The following is a 16,710-nucleotide window of genomic DNA, read 5'->3' on the forward strand; positions in this document are numbered from 1 at the left end:
AACCTGAACTTTACACCAACAACTCATGGCTCTCGCATCACACGTGTCAGCTCCGGCGCTCAACCCACGCTACGTGTTAGTAAAATAGGGGGAGTGAGTTAAGCACCTACTGGCCAATTAATTATTTGAATCATTTTAAATTGATTTTTTTTTAACAGCACTTTCAATTATCAGCGCTGATTAAGCCATTTAAAAAAAAAAAATTAAGTTAGGCATCTAGATTAACATGCCTAGTTGATTTAGGCACCTAAATTTAGGTGTCTTTTATAGAATCAGGGCCTAACTAACTAACTAACTCCCCTTTTACTAAGCACGAAAGCACGTATTGTTGCACTAAATGCTCCAGTGTCCATAGGAATTGAAAGGGGCATCAAAGCATTTGCCACAAGGCACTCAGCTGAATGGCTTAGTAAAAGGGGGCCTAAATTTCTTATTGTGGCTTAGTAATACAGCCCCTACGTTGGTGAACATTCTGAAAGTGTGTGTATGCATGCCTTCTTTACTTTATTTATTCAGTTTTCTATACCATTCTCCCAAGGGCCTCTTCTCCCTCGGAGAGGGGACATGATCGAAACATTCAAGATAATGAAGGGAATAGACTTAGTAGATAAGGACAGGTTGGTCACCCTCTCCAAGGTAGGGAGAATGAGAGGGCACTCTTTAAAGTTAAAAGGGGTCAGATTCTGTACAAATGTAAGGAAGTTCTTCTTCACCCAGAGAGTGATAGATAACTGGGACGTTCTTCCGGAGGCTGTTTTAGGGGAAACACCCTTCAGGGATTCAAGACAAAGTTAGACAAGTTCCTGCTGAGCAAGGACATACTCTGGTAGGGCTAGTCTCAGTTAGGGCTCTGGTCTTTGACCAAAGGGCCGCCGCATGAGCAGACTGCTGTGCATGATGGACCACAGGTCTGACCCAGCAGCGGCAATTCTTATGTTCTTATAGGTTTACATGAATTTATTCAGCTACTCAAGCAATTTTCCCTGTCTGCCTGAGGGCTCAAAATCTTTCTAATATACCTAGGGCAATGAGAGGATTGAAGGGCAAATTCTATAAGAAGTGCTCAAATGTTAGGCGCCAAAATAGGCACTGTTCAGTGTGATTCAAATAAAATTGGGGGCGGTTTAGTGAATCACGCTGAGCGGCACCTATTTTGGAGGCGCCCAAGAAATAGGTCAGCTCTAGGCACAACTAAAATGTAGCACACTTAAGAGCAGCGACACGAAGCCACGCCCACGCCTAACATGCATAACACCTATTTTTTTGAAGGCCGCCTAAACTTTTAGAGGCGCCTTGTTGCAGAATCATTCTTTCTTGATAGGCACCTACGTTTCAATTATTGGTGATTTAAAAAGCTTAATTGAGCTTGTTAATCAATTTAGAAGGCGAATGGTCAGAACCCTCTATTCCCATCCCCTTACCAAAATCATGATTAATGGACATTTGACTTCATCTTTTTCTCCTTCGCGGGGTACCAGACAGGGATGCCCTCTTTCTCCTCTTCTCTTTAATCTTGTACTTGAACCTCTTCTTTTAGCCATTCGGAAAGATTCTTCTATCAAAGGATTCCAACTTGACTCATTCTCTGTTAAACTTTCTGCTTATGCAGATGATATCTTGCTTTATGTCACCCCGGAATCTCTACCCTCAGTCCTATCCCAAATTCACCGCTATTCCGCTATCTCTGGTTATAAGCTGAATGTTTCTAAGTCTGAAATTATGCCATTAAACTGTATAGAGGTGCAGTCGGAGGTCACGAGACAGGGATTCCTTTGGTCCCCCCCAAAAATAAAATATCTCGGAATCTTTTTTGGCCCCTCCCTGGATCCCACCTTACAATTCAATATTGAATTCCTCATCTCCACCATCCTTACATGTACTCGCAAGTGGTCTCCTCTCAACCTCACTTGGTTTGAACGCCTTTCTACCATCAAGATGATGATTGTCCCTAAAATTAATTATATCCTTAACATGCTTCCCATACTTCTTCCATACACTATCTACGCTCGCATGGAGAAACTCCTTGTGGACTTTCTTTGGCAGGGGAAACAACCCAGAATTGCGTTTAAAAAATTGAAAGCCCCTCATGCTTGGGGGGTGTTAATTTCCCCTGCCTTAGAAGTTATCACATGGCCTACTTACTAACACAAGGTTCTCTTTGGCAGGATTCTGATCCAATTTCCGCCATCCCTAATTGGCTACAACTCGAATTCACCTCGACAGATCCTTTTATGCTTAGGCATGTCCCATGTGTGCCTCTTATTACGGCCATAAAAACTAATCCTATTCTTCAGAGCACATGGTCCGCAATTTGTTATGCTGACTCCATTGCCCCTCATAAATGGGCTGATTCTTCATCAGAACAACCCTCGTATCACGATTAATAAGGAGATGGTGGCGTGGAAGAGATGGCAACAACTGGGGATTTGGTATATTCATCATCTCCTCCAGAATGACCAATGGCTCTCTTTTTCCGATCTTATGGTCAAATTTTACATTCCTCAATCTCAATACTTCCTCTGGATTCAGCTTCATCATAGTCTCAAATCAGCTTTTCCATCTTCCTCTTCTCTCACTACTCCCCCTGACTTACCTAACCTGTTTCTTTCCTATTTTACCATGAAAGGTCAGACATCCAAGTGGTACAAATATATTCAATCGCACACCACTACACCCCCACACGATACCATAGCTAAATGGGATACTTCATTACATACATCATTCTCTGAACAATCGTGGCTACTCATGTGGCCTAAATTACTGAAGTCTCTTCGTTCAGCCTCCCACGCACAAACAGCTATATTCTTATATCATAGGGCCTTTTGGACTCCGGCTAAATCAGCCAAAATAAATCAGTCATATGATGGTAGTTGCTGGACTTGCAGGTCCCCTGATGGCTCCTTACTTCATATGCTCTATTTATGCACACATGTCTCCTCTTTCTGGTTGAATGTCTGGTCTACAATTACCCGTATCTTACATATCACTGATACTTTCTCCTTTGATTTACTATTTCATGGCTCTTCGATTCTTTCTTCCCCTCTTTCCATCACTCATGAACGATTGTTAATTATACTTTTATTCACCGCTCTCTCCATTATCCTCCACAATTGGAAGGATACCACTAAACTACACGTTACTCAATGGTGGAACTCTATATGTCTCCTGGTGAAATATGAACGTCATTTTGCTGAATGTAATAATTCCATGTCCACTTGTGCAAAAATTTGGTCTCCAGTACTTGAGTATTGTAAAGCAGATCCTTGACTTCTACTTTTTCATAATAATGCTCGCTGTAATTTACCTTACCCCTTATCAACTGTTCTCAGGCTTTTCTCTGGTAGTCATATTTCTCTTGTTGTATATACCATTTTCTTTTATTTTTACATTTTATGATGGATCATTATGTCTGATTACTATGACTCATTATTAGAACACATCTCCTGCTGGGTGTACACCCTTTTCTTGAACTACTGTATACTCATCTTTTTCCTTTTTATGCATTTATTCCTTTGTGATTATTCTTTCATTGTGGATGCACTTCACATTTGTTAATGCTATTGTTATCCTATGTTCTTTTGAACACCCATATTGTTGGCTTTATATTTCTTCTCATATATAAAATCAATAAAACTTTTTGAACAATAGAAGACGCCTCTCTAGTTGGGCGCTTCCAAAATAGGTGCCTAATATTAGGCGCTGGTTACAGAATTTGGGCCTAAGTGACTCGCTCAGGGCCACAAGGTGCAGCGTGGGTTTGAACCCACAACCTCAGAGTGCTGCAACTGTAGCTTTGACCACTGTGCCACTCTCTCCACCACACTTGTCAACCTGTTGCTGACTTTTACATAGCTACGGTAGAGGTTTCTACCAAGTAAATGTTCTGCCCCCCATTGAATTCTTATGATCCTTATGAGCATTTACCTCGTGCACCCACAGTAGAAACCTCTAGCGTGGCTTTGCAAAAGGAGCTCTATATGTTTTTCTGTTGAGAAATCTGGGCCACAAAATCTAAAATTCTGAAATGGTTTGGAACAGTAGTACAAGAACTAGAAATATATAAAAATGTTTAGGAATCTACTGGTCAAGCTTTTCTGTACTTTCAGTGGAAAGCAGGAGTGAAAATGTCAAAAGGCTAATTCACTAATCTTTGATCCGTGTCTTATCCGTGTCTGTTTGCATGTAGGCCAACAAATTCACTAAAGGCCTGCATGCAAATGGGGGCGATCATTGGCACGTCGCTACCGACCGCACAGATCGCTAGAGAGAGATCCTTGAGCATGCGCAGACCATCTTCCTTGCCTGTAGATTGTCTACGCGTACTCTCACCAGGAAACTTTTATTTTATTTTATTTTTTTTTGCAAGCCCATGGTTTTAACCTACTTTAAGCCAGCGGGTTGTAAACTTCAGGCTTGCACTGTGGGGAAGGGCAGGAGAGATTCGGGGCGAGAGCAGGAGATCGGGACAGGTAGGAGATTGGGGCTGAAGGCAGGGCAGTTGGAAAGGACCTGAACGACTGGTCCTCAGCAGTTGCTTATTTTGGATCGGTCAGCCCAGTCAGGATCCCTCTTTTTTTTTTTTGTAGTGAATCGCGTCCCTGCCTACTTTGCATATCATTTCCCTTCATTTGGATGCACAGATCGGAATCGGATCGGCACATGCAAATGAATCGGGTCGGAGGGAAATCAGGTTGCAAAGGGCTCGCAAAACGATCGGTTTGCTTAGTGAATCTAGCCCAAAGAGTCTTGGTGCTGAATGCAGATAATGATCCATTCTAATATATGTACATTTTATTAAAAGCCCTAGACCTTAACAAATGCTGGGTTTTAATAAACTGGCTGTAGAGGTTTCTACTGCGGGCTGGCAAGGTAAGTTCTAGGAGCTTCAAAGCATTTACCTTGCTGGCCCGCGGTAGAAACTTCTGCCGCCGTTTAGTAAAAGGAGCTCAACATTTGGTGCTTTTCATTGTGCTCTGCAAAACAATTTACATAACCATATTCATTTATGTATTTCCTTCTTTCAACTAATACATGGCAGCATGTTGATTCTAGATTTACTCTTATAATTAAGCTAGCAGGAGACTCTCTACTGCTGTCTAATATATCTGTACATATTAAAATATATTCTTACATATTAATTAATGCTTTTTATATTAACATTTTTATTTATTTTTGAAAGGGAAACATTATTTTAAAAACCTGATGATGGAAAGAGAGAACAGTGTGCAATACATGTGATTAAGAACTCTCAGCATGTGTACGAGGAATATTAAATATAAATTATTATAAATCTTCAGCCATAAATGTTAATAAGTTGAGACCTTATCTAATTAACGGTTTCCAATCTGTGAGTTGTTTCCTTTCATACATATTAATTAATTTAAACTATGCTTGAATATATTTCCATATGTATATTTAACACAAAGGTGGTCCTGTAACACAAATGCAACAAAAATACTGGATTTAGATGGGCCGATTAATAAGAGATGAACTTGACATAGGCGAAACTAGGAACTGGCCTGTTGAACTAGAAACAAAGATGTCCACAGTTTGAACTGGAAATAAAATGGTAGCTTCAAACTGATCCTCCTCCTATTCTAGTTTGTTCTCCAGTGACTTAACCCATTATGGTTTCACAAAGGATTTTGAAAACTTAAGTGGTATTGCTGAAGTAAAAAAAAAAATTTAGACCATGAAGCATCTTAATGCATTTGTAAATGGTTGTATATTTCTAGAATAAGGTCAAAGCATGGATATAGTAAGGTGGTCCAAAACAATTGATTAACACATTATGTTTGTCCACAAGGCAAATTTTATTCCTTTATATAAAAATGAAAAACACAAAATTGTGCTTAAACAAAGTTTAAGGGTCTCCCCACCTTGTTGTTTTTTTAAACTACCGCTAAGCTTAACAGTGTATTGCAACTCTTGTGCGCTCAACAAATAATCCATGGTCTACGGCATAAGTAAGAACCACTTTTGATGCACTAGCCAAAGAACAAAAGCTTCTGTTCTTCATCTTTTGACAAAGTATCATTGTATTTTTCAATGAGGCTTATCCCTCGTTCTGCTGCATAATTAACAACAGTCAGGATACTCGATTCCAAAGTTCCTTGAAAATTGCATCGTCACTCCACTCTGTGTGATGTTTCTTCAGGAATATTTTTTTGTTGATGCTCCTTCAATCAAGGGATCAAGAAATGACTGTGCTCTCTGTGTTGCAAGACTTGCGAAGGTCATAGGTTACATTTTATCTGTATGCATGAGATGTCGTGGAATGTATGGCAACGATGGACACTAAGTTTTGCACCATTCGTAGCTTTGTTTCTGGTACTATTCTGTCATCAAAAGACAAGTGCTGCTAGGTGCTCGGACAGAAACCATAGATGTCTGGAAATGGCTGTGAGCGCCTTGTTTGCAACAGTTTTATTCGTGTAGTTTCTTCAACTTCCTAATGCAAGAGTGTATGTGTTGTGTTAGTATACTGGCTCGATCCCATACCGCCATCGCTGACTCACACACCAACTTATAGCTTTCCGGTAAAGGTTTTCCTTTGTCATAGTGATGATTGACCAGTTGAAGGACATCCAGTCCACTGTGGTAGTCTAGCAGTTGACAGCTGACAGACTGACTTCCCAAGAAGGCAGTTTTTGGGTGCAGATTGCAAACTAGATGATGCAATACAAACTAGCTATGTCCAATTACCTACATGGCATAACACACAAGCAAACAGAGTATGCTGGGGTGACCTCTAAATATTGTCTAATCGAGCCAAAATTTGACACATGAGTAAGACATACCAAGAGGACCAAAAAAAAAAGCCTCATGGAGACAAGATTTGAAAAGATTGATTTTTTTGCATACTACCGCTTCTGATTGGAATTACCGTATTTTCGCGGATATAACGCGCGCGTTATACGTGATTTTACGTACCGCGCATACCCCTCGCGCGTTATATGCCTGAGCGCGGTATACAAAAGTTTTTAAACATAGTTCCCACCCCGCCCGACGCCCGATTCACCCCCCCAGCAGGACCGCTCGCACCCCCACCCCGAACGACCGCTCGCACGCGCTCCCACCCGCACCCGCATCCACGATCGGAGCAAGAGGGAGCCCAAGCCCTCTTGCCCGGCCGACTCCCCGACGTCCGATACATCCCCCCCCCGGCAGGACCACTCGCACCCTCACCCCGAAGGACCGCCGACTCCCCAACAATATCGGGCCAGGAGGGAGCCCAAACCCTCCTGGCCACGGCGACCCCCTAACCCCACCCCGCACTACATTACGGGCAGGAGGGATCCCAGGCCCTCCTGCCCTCGACGCAAACCCCCTCCCCCCAACGACCGCCCCCCCCCAAGAACCTCCGCCCGTCCCTCAGCCGACCCGCGACCCCCCTGGCCGACCCCCACGACACCCCCACCCGCCTTCCCCGTACTTTGTGTAGTTGGGCCAGAAGGGAGCCCAAACCCTCCTGGCCACGGCGACCCCCTAACCCCACCCCGCACTACATTACGGGCAGGAGGGATCCCAGGCCCTCCTGCCCTCGACGCAAACCCCCTCCCCCCAACGACCGCCCCCCCCAAGAACCTCCGCCCGTCCCTCAGCCGACCCGCGACCCCCCTGGCCGACCCCCACGACACCCCCACCCGCCTTCCCCGTACTTTGTGTAGTTGGGCCAGAAGGGAGCCCAAACCCTCCTGGCCACGGCGACCCCCTAACCCCACCCCGCACTACATTACGGGCAGGAGGGATCCCAGGCCCTCCTGCCCTCGACGCAAACCCCCCTCCCTCCAACGACCGTCCCCCCCCAAGAACCTCCGACCGACCCGCGACCCCCCTGGCCGACCCCCCCACCCCCCTTCCCCGTACCTTTGGAAGTTGGCCGGACAGACGGGAGCCAAACCCGCCTGTCCGGCAGGCAGCCAACGAAGGAATGAGGCCGGATTGGCCCATCCGTCCTAAAGCTCCGCCTACTGGTGGGGCCTAAGGCGCGTGGGCCAATCAGAATAGGCCCTGGAGCCTTAGGTCCCACCTGGGGGCGCGGCCTGAGACACATGGGCCAAACCCGACCATGTGTCTCAGGCCGCGCCCCCAGGTGGGACCTAAGGCTCCAGGGCCTATTCTGATTGGCCCACGCGCCTTAGGCCCCACCAGTAGGCGGAGCTTTAGGACGGATGGGCCAATCCGGCCTCATTCCTTCGTTGGCTGCCTGCCGGACAGGCGGGTTTGGCTCCCGTCTGTCCGGCCAACTTCCAAAGGTACGGGGAAGGGGGGTGGGGGGTCGGCCAGGGGGGTCGCGGGTCGGTCGGAGGTTCTTGGGGGGGGGCGGTCGTTGGAGGGGGGGCTTTGCGTCGAGGGCAGGAGGGCCTGGGATCCCTCCTGCCCGTAATGTAGTGCGGGGTGGGGTTAGGGGGTCGCCGTGGCCAGGAGGGTTTGGGCTCCCTTCTGGCCCAACTACACAAAGTACGGGGAAGGCGGGTGGGGGTGTCGTGGGGGTCGGCCAGGGGGGTCGCGGGTCGGCTGGGGGACGGGCGGAGGTTCTGGGGGGGGGCGGTCGTTGGGGGGAGGGGGTTTGCGTCGAGGGCAGGAGGGCCTGGGATCCCTCCTGCCCGTAATGTAGTGCGGGGTGGGGTTAGGGGGTCGCCGTGGCCAGGAGGATTTGGGCTCCCTCCTGGCCCAATATAGTCGGGGAGTCGGCGGTCCTTCGGGGTGGGGGTGCGAGTGGTCCTGCCGAGGGGGGAGAAGAATCGGACGTCGAGGGGGGGCATCAGGCTTTCAGGATGGGGACAGGACTTCAAGGGGGGACAGGCAGACCTTCAAGGGGGGACAGGACTTCAAGGGGGACAGGCACGGAGAGGCGGGGCAGTGCACCGAAAGTCAGGGCGGGTGAACGGTGAGTCGGGGCAACCAGAGGAGAGTCGGGGCAGTGCACCGAAAGTCAGGGTGAGTCGGGGCAACCAGAGGAGAGTCGGGGCAGTGCACCGAAAGTCAGGGTGAGTCGGGGCAACCAGATGAGAGTCGGGGAGGGCGAAAGGAGAGTCGGGGTGGCCAGAGGAGAGTCGGGCAGCATGCGCGTTATATGCCTGAGCGCGGTATAGAAAAGTTTTTGTACATATCATCGTGATTTCTGCGCGCTATACCCCTGTGCGCGTTTTACAATGGTGCGCGTTATATCCGCGAAAATACGGTAAATATGATTGTCTTCTCAGTTCAGTTTGCATTCGGCAAATGATTGTCGCAACTGCCTGCTTTATGCACCTGTTATTGTAGATATTATTTCTTGTTTCTATGAGTTGTAGTCACCTCAGGGTATATGCTGTGTCCACTCCAGGCCCACACATCATGATGAGAAGCTCTGTTGATATAGGAATAGACTGAACCATTCTTTTCTCCTAGTCAGAAAGTGTTATCATTGGATATGTCAATATTAATGAACAGATGTTATAGTCTATTTATGAAAAGAGAATTTACGAGGAGCCACTGAAAAGTTCTCAGCCTGACCAAGAAAAGAACGATGTGGAGCCAGTGGCGAAGCGAGGGTAGGATATGCCCAGGGCGTTGGCATCCTCCTCTCCACCCCTCCTGCTCCTTCCATATCCCCACACCACATTCCCGCCCTCCCTTCCCACCCCCATACCTCTTTAAATCTTTGCCAGCACAAGCAGCTTCTTTAACTCGCTTCTCACGCAGGCGTCCAGTCTGACGTCACTTTCTGACTCCGCAACCTGGAAGTGATTTCAGAGGGAGCCAGGCTGGCACGAGCAGCAGGTTACAGTAGTTTCTCACACTGGCAAAAATTTTAAAGAGGTACAGGGTGGGGAAGGGTGGGCGCAAGCGTGGCGTGGGGGTTAGAGAGGTGCTAGCGCCCCCACCAAGCCGGTGCCCGGTGTGCCCCTCACCTTCCCTTACTACGCCATTGTGTGGAGCCATGAAACTTACAAGTTATTCCACACTTTTCTTGACACTTTTCATTTCAATGTTATGAAATGAGAAGTGTGAAAAGTATGGAATAGCTTGTAAATTTCATGGCTCCACATCATTTTTTTCTTGGCTGGGCTGAGAACCTTTCAGTAGCTCCTCCTATTGTGATGTCATAATGCCTCATTCCACCAATGCCTAAGAGCCAATCTCATTGGTGATGTCACAATGGCTTGGTTTCCCTATACTTGTGCCCATTTGCTAGAAGTATTTGCCTCATTGAGATGAAAAGTGTCAAGGAAAGTATGGAATAACTTATAAGTTTCATGGCTCCACATCATTCTCTTCTTGGTTGGGCTGAGAACATGTCAGTGGCCCCTTGTAGGACAGAAGAAAGATACTGTAATCCCTAATAATAATGGCACGATTGACAAACAAACACAATAAAGACTAGAAACCAGTTTTTAAATGCATAAGTAGTGTTTCTGTGGTGGTAATAGCATCTTTTGTATGTAAATTCACTTATCGAATTCAATGTCACATACTGTAAAAGATCATGTTTGGTGAAATATTATAAAATATTTATTAAACCTTGCAGAATTTTATTTCTACAAGCTTTGCAAAATCACAGCCGAAAGAGTTCACACACGTCCAATATGCACTGTCTGTCAAAGATTTATAAGAAGATGCATAAAATTTCCAAACCTTCTCAGTGATGTTCATTTCTTTGGATGCAATTGAGAACTAGAAGAAACAGGTGTTCAGAATAAGGAAACAGGAGCATGCATATAATTTTCCCCCAAGCTCTTTCAACCTTGAAACAGCCTTTGGTCACAGAATTTAAAATATTCCAGTCGATGGTCTTCTGATGTGAATGTCACTTTTTTCTCAGCAGAAAGCCCACAAATGCAAATCACTCTAAAAATACTTGCTAGCATGTTCTATTGAAAGAAAACTCCAACAAGGAACCCCCCTCCCCCCCACACACACACTGAAAACTTAAATCAGTATGAAAGGTCAGCCATCCTGTCTGTGACATCCTAAGGAACCTGCTGGGATAAAGGAGTGGGCTGGGGTGAACGACTGACTAGTCCTCTAGGCTGAAAACGAGAAATGTCAGACTTCAGATGATACAAGTCCCCCAATGTTTCTCTTTTTAAAATATCTTTCTTCATTTTAAAGCCATAAGTGCAAAATAAAATACAATCATATAATTCTATAAAAACACTTAATTACAATTATAATCTATGACAAAAAGATATATCAACCCCCCTCCCCCCATAATTATATATAAGAAGTACACTCAAATTGAGAATTGAAAAATTCATTCCATCTACCCTGGACGTGTTTGACCAAAGGGCATAATCAGCAATCACTCTTTGCAAAATTTTGTCAATGGCTCCCAAATCTTCCAGAAACTTTTTATAATATCCCTGATGTACGTTCCATCTTAAAAGCATGACAGAGAGACTCCCACCAAAAGGAATAGTTCAATCTATCCCAGTTTTTCAGTTCCTTAGAATAAGCTGTATGGCAACCCCTGTCATAATAAAGAGAAGTTTATTATTATGGGATGATATTTGGCTTTTAGCTCTCATCATAGTGCCAAATAGCTCAGTGTCATATGTTAGTGCCACTGGATTTTCCATTACTTCGTTTACCTGATCCCAAATGGATCTCCAAAATTGAAGTATCAAGGGACAATAAAATAAAAAATGATCTAGTGTCCCAAGTTCGAGATGACAGTGCCAACACCTATTAGACTTGGAACTATCTTTTCTGTAACCGAACTGGGGTCCAAACTGCTCTATGTAACAAAAAAAAACCAAGTTTGTCTCATAGATGTAGACACCGTACATCTCATCCTCCAAGTCCAGATTTGTGGCCATTGAGACGCAATAATCTGATGCTTTATCTCAATGCTCCAATGTCACGAAGACCATTTTTTGGTCCCCCAATGTTTCTTGCTGTCTGAGGTAAAGCACTTCACATTCCATTGCATTCAGGTAAGGTTTACACTGAAAGCTTTCCTGGACTGAGAAATATCTGATGTAGAAATTAACTTACCCTCTTAAAAAGCCCACAGTGAAGTATAAACTACAATAACATATGAGGGTGGTTTGAAACGTTTAGTAAAAATGCAAGGTTGTTGGTTGTTTTTTTTTTCAAATATGTTTTTATATTTTAAAAAATAATGCATCAAATTTACACGAAATAATAATCATCATCGTTACAAAGAAAACATCAAAATTCAAATTAATCATAATTTAAAACAGAATACACATAAACTGCAAACGTCCAATTCCGAGCTAAATAAGAGTCATGTGAGATTTCCAATTAAATTCTTACAGAATTCATCGAGAGGCCCATTTCCTAGTAAAATTATTACTGTTGCTTTGTTTGAATGCTATTATTTCTTCATGTTTTCTAATTATACACAGATGATTCCACCATTTGTGAAAATGAAGTTTAGAGTTATCCTTCCAATTGTGAAGAATAGCTAGAGCAATCATAGGCCTCCTTTTACAAAGGTGCGCTAGCGTTTTTAATGTACGCACCGGATTAGTGCGCGCTAGCCAAAAATTACCGCCTGCTCAAAAGGAGGCGGTAGCAGCTAGCGCACCCGGCAATTTAGCGCGTGCTATTCTGCGCATTAAGGCCCCCGCGCCCTTTGTAAAAGGAGCCCGTAGTGTCAAAAATTTAGATGAATGTTGGTGGAATCGAGCTATCTGGGTTTGAGGAGCGCAATATGGATTCATAGGAGATAGGCAAAATTGTTATCCATTTGAGTTATAGAGAGAATTCTGGTCCATATGCTCGGCCAGTATAATTGTACGTTAGGACATTCATAAAGCTCCAATGTTCATAGGAATTCTATGAGCAATGGAGCTTTTACCACAGTGACCGGCGATTAAAAACCAAAACCCTAATGCAGCTTGATAAAAGGGACCTAAAAGTTTTGGATAAAATTATATTAGGTATGTTCATAGGCGTCGGAATGGGAGTGGCCACAGCGACCATGGGCTCCCCAAAAATTGGTGGTCAGTTATGTGCATGCATTACCTTCAAAATTTTACATGGCACTTTCTCTCCTCTTGTCCTTCTGCTATGGAACATTTCTAGATTTTCCTATGCTAGAGGTCCTCAACAATTCAATTCTCTTCCATCTAGAAAAGGAATTAAGAACTTCAGCCTTTCTTTGGTTTTTACATTTTCTCAATTAGGGAACAAACTCCCTTTAGCTTTGAGAAGCCCTAGCCTTTTGCTATCCTTCCGTAAATCTTTAAAAACTTTTTTTTTGCGAAACATTTTGGAAATTAATTAGAGAATGACACGGTGACAAAATTCATCACCGTTCCCGTCCCCGCGGATAACCGCGGGAAACCATCTTCATGTCATTCTTTAAGGAGAGAGGGAAGAATCAGAGTATGGATGGCCACAACCATTGACCCTCAAGCCTTGCATTGAAGAATGCTGGTGTAGAAGGACTGAGGTTGAAACAGACACTACAGAATGACAGTCTCTGGTATCCAGATATTGTGATGTCATAATGCCTCATTCCACCAGTGCCTAAGAGCCAATCACATCAGTGATGTCACAATGGCTTCATTATCCTTGGCTCACATAAGAATCAGAGTATGAATGGCCACAACCACTGACCCGCAAGCTTTGCTTTAAAGAATGCTGGTGTAGAAGGACTGAGGTTGAAACAGACACTAGAAAATGACATGGGATTATTTCCCGCGGTTATCCGCGGGGACGGGAACGGTGATGAATTTTGTCACCGTGTCATTCTCTATAATGAATCCTCTTTTAATTCTTGTTGTTTACTTTAGGGCTTTTTTTTACGAAGGCACGTTAGGGCCTTAACGCGCAAAATAGCGCATGCTAAATTGCCGTGTGCGCTAGCCGTTACCGCCTCCTTTTGAGCAGGCGGTAGATTTTCAGCTAACGCGTGCTAATCCGGTGTGTGCGCTAAAAGGCTTAGCGCACCTTCGTAAAAGGAGCCCTTAGTTTATGTTTTTAAATTATTGTTAACCACTTCCAGAGGACGTAATAGGGCAGAGTACGGTATTGGGGTTCAAGAAAGGATTGGACATTTTCCTACTAGAAAAGGGGATAGAAGAGTACTGTGCAGGTCCTGGACCTGTTGAGCCGCCGCGTGAGCGGACTGCTGGGCGCGATTGACCTCAGGTCTGACCCAGCGGAGGCAATGCTTATGTTCTTATGAGTCACGCTTCTTCTGGTTGATGACCCGGTATATAAAGCCAAGTTTTAGTTTAGTTTGGTTTAGTTTAGTTATGGCTCTACTCCCCCAGCCCCCCACCCACTACCTCCCAGATGCTACAATTTTAAATCTTTGGGCAGCCGCCACGCAGCATCAATGAGCAGGCCTGCCCCAGAACCCTTCATTCTGCAGTGCCCCACCTGTGCGGGAACAGGAAATCGCCGCAGAACACAGACTTCCGGTGCAGGTTTGCTCATTCACGCTGTGCAGCGGCTGCCCGAATATTTAAAATGACAGTGACCGAGGAAGGTAGGTGGGGGAGTAGGGAGCTGGAGAGTAGGGTCATGCCGCAGGACTCGGCTGGAGCTAGTACTATGGGGAGCTATTGGGAACCCTCAAACAAAAAAGCTTTCCACTGCCTATGGGTATGTTAATACACTTCCCTCTCCCCATTCGCGGTTTCCCTACTCACAATTTCACATAATCATGATTTTTTTTGGGGGGGAGGAAGGAACCCCCCCCCCCATATTTTTGTCTTCCCCCCGGCCTTACCTGGTGGTCTAGCTGGTTTGGGGGGCAGAAGCGATCTTCCTACGCTCCTGCCCTGTGCAGATAGCCATTAGGAAATGGCTCTCAAGAGACTACGGGAATTCCCCACAGCCATTTCCTAATGGCTATCTGCCCCGAAAACCAGCTAGACCACCAGGTAAGGCTGGAATGCCAGGGGAAGGTGGAAGGGAGGCAGGGGTGGGTCAGAGCCGGATATTCGCGGTTTTTCACCATTCGCGGTCCGGCTCTGCCCCTATCCCCCGCGAATAACGAGGGAGAAGTTTTTAAGAAAATTAATGCTATTTGATTTTATGATGATTTAGTTAAACAGGTCACCATTATTTGGATTCTTATATTTTATAATGCAATTGCTAGGAATATGTGAGAGTTTCAACTCCTGAAGACACATATCAGCAAAACACGGTCTGGTGTCAAGTTAGTTGGTTGTTATTACAGAACATTATGTAAAGTATTGAATACAAGCAATGTTGATTTCAGTGGAACATTTAAAATACCATGAGCCAAAATATTGTTTTGGGAACAGATACGTGTAAAATTTACTGGATCATCTTTCAATAGTGACTTGTAAACAGTGTCTTGTTGGTAGAACAGAATTGAAAGCAAGAGGGCAAGGAATTAAAAGCATTGACACATATGTGGTTTATTGAAAGACTTTATCTGACTTAGGCTGGGTTACATAATACAGTACTGGGGATAGGATTGTAATACGGAATATCTGGCTGTTTTCGTGGATATCTCGGCAGGATACCTTGCATTTGCAGGTGTTAAGGGCAGATATGTTTTCGTGCAGAGGCCCGTAGGCATGGAATGAGTTCCCTCTATACATCCGGGAGCAGGGAAATTTGCACAATTTTAAGAAATTACTAAAAAAGTATTTGGTGTGTAAGATGAAATATGGGATTTAAAGCTTTAATATAATTGTAAGTTCTGGTCGCAGAAATGTTTGGTTTGTTTAATTGTATGTGATGTGATATTATCTAAGTACTTTTTAGAACCTGCTTTGCATAAAGCAGGATATAAGCCAATATACTATATATGGAATTGGGAAAGGTTTATTTTATATTATTAGTCATTGAAAATGTATTATAATTAAGTGTGATTTTTTTTCTATCATATGAAAAATAAATAGTGGATTTTTCAATTAAACAAAAAGAGCTTATAATTAGATATTATTATAGTAATTATACTATCCAATTAGTGCAAGATCTGTATGGGGGTGGAGATGAAGTGCACCTGAAAGTTGTCCTGGCATTGCCAAAATTCAGTGCCAGTGCCTGGCTAGGTAACTGGGCATATTGGAATACACAAAAGACAGTCTAATTTGGTGAGCTATGAAGGTATAACACCAATATTGACTGTCCCTGGAAAACCTCCAGGTGTTACTAAACACCCAGATGTTCATCACTGGTGCTTGAATAAGGCTGGCATGAAATACCTAGGTCTACTAGACAAAAGCACAGTGCCCGACAAAAGCTCAATGCCCGACAGTATGACGCAAGACCTACTCCTACTGGAGCATTGGTCAAAGACTTGGCAACTAAGTTTCAATGCCAAAAAATGCAAGGTCATGCACCTAGGCAGCAAAAATCCATGCAGAACTTACACCCTAAATGGTGAGATCCTAGCAAGGACTGTAGCAGAACGAGACTTGGGAGTGATCATTAGCGAAGACATGAAGACTGCCAATCAAGTGGAGAAAGCTTCATCCAAGGCTAGACAAATCATGGGTTGTATCCGGAGAACTTTCATCAGCCGTAAGCCCGAGGTCATAATGCCTTTGTACAGATCCATGGTGAGACCCCCATCTGGAATACTGTGTACAATTCTGGAGACCGCATTATCAAAAGGATGTGCAGAGAATTGAGTCGGTTCAGCGAATGGCCACCAGGATGGTCTCAGGACTCAAGGATCTCCCGTATGAGTAACGCCTGGGTAAGTTGCAGCTTTACTCACTCGAGGAACACAGAGAGAGGGGAGACATGATCGAGATGTTC

This window comes from Geotrypetes seraphini, chromosome 18 (genome assembly GCF_902459505.1).
Source record: "Geotrypetes seraphini chromosome 18, aGeoSer1.1, whole genome shotgun sequence".
NCBI lineage: Eukaryota > Metazoa > Chordata > Amphibia > Gymnophiona > Dermophiidae > Geotrypetes > Geotrypetes seraphini.